Genomic DNA, 4073 nt, shown 5'->3' with positions numbered 1-4073 from the left:
GGGCGCCGCAGCCCGACCCGGGCGCCGGGGCCGCGGGGACGGGAAGGACGGGAAGGACGGGCTGGTGAGTGGGGGCGGCGAGCGCGTCCTCGCGGGCCGCGCTGCGGGGGATGCCTTGTGCGTCGTCTCCTTTGGCGCTCCGGGGGCTCTGATCCTCTTCCAGGCCCTGACTGCTGCAAGGCTGTCTTCTTTCTCGTCCTTCGTTTCCTTTTAGAGGCCTTTTCGTAGTCAAGAGAAGCGGTAGCGACCCTTGAATTTTTGCTTTATTTTTTTTTGGAGGAAAGTACTTTGAAGGTCAAACGTGGAAAAGCACAGATTCACAATAAGCATTATTTCAAGAAAGCCTAAGCAAACCACTGCTTCACTAAACTCCGGTGTGGCCATGTTTTCCAAGCTTTGGTCCCCTCTCCTACCTTGGAGGAGTGAATTTCCTCTCACCCCTCTCTCTAGTTTACTTTCTAAATAAACTGCATTTTCCAGTCTAAAGGAAGAAATCCTAAACAACCAACTTGAGAATTGCACAGTAGGCAGGTGGTTACCTTGATTATATTCATTCTGACTTTTTGGAACTGGTCAGCATTTATAATGTAAAGGGAAGAGGAAGTAGTCGCCGTGCTTTTTTTTCTTTTTTTTTTGCAGTTGGAGTCTCACTCCGTTGCCCAGGCTGGAGGACAGTGGCTCACTCACGGCCACCCCAGCGTCGACCTGCTGGACTCTGGTGATCCTTATGCCTCAGCCCTCTAAGTAGCCGGAACTACAGGCGTGTGCCACCACACCTGGCTAATTTTTTATTTTTAATGTAGAGACAGGGCTCGCCAAGTTGCCCGGGATGGTGTCGAACCCTCGGACTCAGGCAATCCACTCGCCTCTGCTTCCCAAAGTTCTGGGATTACAGGCTGAGCCACTGAGCCCGGCCTAGTTTTTTATTTATTGTAGAGACAAGATCTTGCCACGCTGCCCAGGCTGGTCTCGAGCCAAGCCTCGTTTTTTATTTATTGTAGAGATGAGGTCTCGCCATGTTACCTGGGCTGGTCTTGAATCCGCAGGCTCAGGCAATCCACTCCTCAGCCTCCTAAAGTGCTGGGATTATAGGCTGAGCCACCAAGCCCGGCCTATCACCGTACTTTTTAAGAAATCCAGCCTTAAATAGAACTTTAAAAAATACTTTTAAATTATCCGTCTATTTAAATAGTAATATGTGTCTATCATAGTATAAAATCAAATGCTACTTGCATTTTTATTTTTTTTAATTTTTAAGTAGGAATCTCACTCTGTTGCCCAGGCTGGAGTTCAATGGCCACTGCAGCCTCCACCTACTGGGCTCAAACAGTCCTTCTGCCTCAGCCTTCCAAGTAGCTGGAACCACAGGCGCCCAACACCATGCCTGGCTAATTTTTTTATTTGTTGTAGAGTCGGGGTCTCGCCAAGTTGCCCAAGCTGATCTGAACCCCTGGACACAGGCAGTCCTCTCGCCTTCATCTCCCAAAGCGCTGGGATTATAGGCGTCAGCCACTGCATCCGGCTGCATTTTTATTTTGATAGACATCGATGTATTTGCCCCTCACTGAGCTGTACCAATTATGTCCCATTTGCAATATGTGATATTTTCTCCATGCCCTCATTAACACAGACTATCTGATCCTTGCCAATCTAAGTGAAAAATAGTAATTTGTTGTAGTTTGAGTTTGCACTTCTGTGATTATAAGTGAGGTTGAACATTTCGCATTTTCTTTTGGTGAACCGGATTTTCAGGTTTTTTGCCCACTTTTCTATTGGGATGTTGATCTTTTGCTTATTGATTTATAGGAACGTTAAAGATATTAGTTGCTTGTGTGAAATATGAATTGCATATACTTTTCCCCAGGCTATCTTTTGATTTTGTTAGTGGTAGGTCTTTGAGAGGGAGGTGCGGAGAGGGGAATAAGGGAGTTTTCTACTTTTAATTTTGAAATTTTTATGTAGTTAAATGCTTGGCTTTGGGGTTGTATTTTAAAAAGGCTTCCTCTACTATAATTACTTTAATTCTCTTTTTAAATTGCTTTTATGACTTGATTTTTATGTTTAAATCTTTTATTTATCTAAAACTTAGTTTGGTATAGAGGTCTCACTGTATTACATTGGTCTACAAAATGCACCAATTGATGATGGAAGTGGTGACCTCATTGATTAGCTATATGGGAATCATTCCAAACTGTGTGTGGAGTCTTAGACATTATTTCCCCAGCACTTGGTATGGTACCTGAAATAAGATGAACGCTTAATAAACACTTGATAAACTAAACTGAAATTAGAGGGGCTCAAAACAACCCGAAAGTATCTTTTGGTGGGTGGGCCCCTTGTAGTACAGGCTTCCCCTCTAGTCAGGTGTTCCAGATAAAATGCCATCTTGAAGTCATTTGAAACTTAGGCAGTTTAAGGGAAAACTCACAGATTAGGATGGGGCACCTTTAATATGTGCAGCATACTGTGGAAATGGTGGTTGCATGAAGAACAAGAGAATCTTGCAGAACGTCCTAGTCCCTGAGCTATTTATTGCCAAGTGCCTTGAGGACTATCGATCCCAAGTCTAAGAGGAGAGCACATTCCTTGGCATAGCACTGCCAAGATCAGGGTTATGTCGCATTTCTAACATCTCGATGTATTCTTATGTCTTCTTATGCTGCAAGAGGGTATTTACAACTACCAAACTTTGGGGAAGAAAGTTATACTTTTTTATTGAATGTGCCTTGCTATATCAACTGAAGAAAATGCGTTTATTATTGAGGTAATTTATCCCATACCAACAAGAGTCCGCACCATTTAGGCAGAATCAATGTATGCAGTCTTATCACTAACTGAACCCAGTGCAATCAAGAAGAATGTGAATTGCTGACTATTTCTGCTGAAATGCTGTAGCTTTCTACAAGTGGGTTGTAAGACCAGAATGCCTTAATTTTTTTTTTTTGCGGGGGGCGGAAAGGGTCAGGGTCTTACTCCGTTGCCTTGGCAGGAATACGTGATCACGGCTCACCGCAGCCTCCACCTGCCTCTGCCGATCCTCCTGCCTCTGCCTCCTGAGTAGCTGGGTCTACAGGCACATGCCACGATGCCCAGATAGTTTTTTGTGTTTTTTGTAGAGATGAGGTCTTGCTATGTTCCCCATGCTGGTCTCGAACTCTGGCGCTCAAGCAGTCCTCCCACCTGAGCCTCCCAAAGTGTTGAGATTGCAGGCGTGAGCCACTGCACCCAGCCTGGAACGATTTCATTTTAGAGGCTATCTAATAAAATTTGTCAGCATACTGTGAAAATTAGCAAAATTTACTTACTTAAAAAAAAAGTTTTCAGAGGTCTTGGATTTCTGATGTGACACAGAGCTTGTATATTTGGGTCTCTTGCACTTAGAATATAGTGGGTTCTCAATACATTATTCATTGAATTAAGCTCATCCAAAATCTAGTAACTTCATTACCTGTAGTAAAAACGACATATGAAGCAAGGGAATGCATCCAAAGATTTCAAATAAGGGAAGTTTCAGTTTGGAAATATCGGGTACAAAGTCAAGATTGTCTTCTGGGTAAAATAGCCGGTTTAATGTAGGGAGTCCACTACTCCTAAAATAAAGTTTTCATCACTTTGCAGATTCCCGAAGTGTCTTCATCTGGGAAAACATTGTTGGTGTTGACTCAGTTTATAGATACACTAGTCATGTGACCTCGGATGAGTCTGTTTTATTTGCAACGAGGACAGTAGTCATTTCTCTGCAAGTTTGTGGTGAAATTAAATGAGATAATGTTTATAAAATGCCCAATCACGGGGTTCAACAAAATGTAATTTTACTGTCCTTCCATTGACTACTTAGGAAAACAACTTAAAATGCAAACACTGCTTGGTTCATATGTACTTAGTCTATTTCAAAGTCCAAACGATAGCAGATTCTGTTCCCATTTTTCTTTTCTTTTTTTTGAGTTGGAGTATCACTCTGTTGCCCAGACTGGAGTGCAGTGGCTGCTCCCGGCCACCGCAGCCTCGAACTGCTGGGCTCTGGTGATCCTTCCGCCTCAGCCTTCCAAGTAGCCAGAATTACAGGCATGCGG

The 4073-nt window shown here is 43.5% G+C and overlaps 1 protein-coding gene across 1 annotated transcript in view; it reads left to right on the top strand.

Moving 5' to 3' along the window:
- Positions 1 to 4073, top strand: part of CUNH4orf33 (chromosome unknown C4orf33 homolog) — an 18210-nt gene that overhangs the window by 2555 nt on the left and 11582 nt on the right. The window lies entirely within an intron of this gene.

The sequence above is a fragment of the Carlito syrichta genome, unplaced genomic scaffold (assembly GCF_000164805.1).
Source record: "Carlito syrichta isolate Samal-C Ts95f unplaced genomic scaffold, Tarsius_syrichta-2.0.1 Scaffold301628, whole genome shotgun sequence".
Classification (NCBI taxonomy): domain Eukaryota; kingdom Metazoa; phylum Chordata; class Mammalia; order Primates; family Tarsiidae; genus Carlito; species Carlito syrichta.
This window is presented reverse-complemented; position numbering and strand designations above follow the sequence as displayed.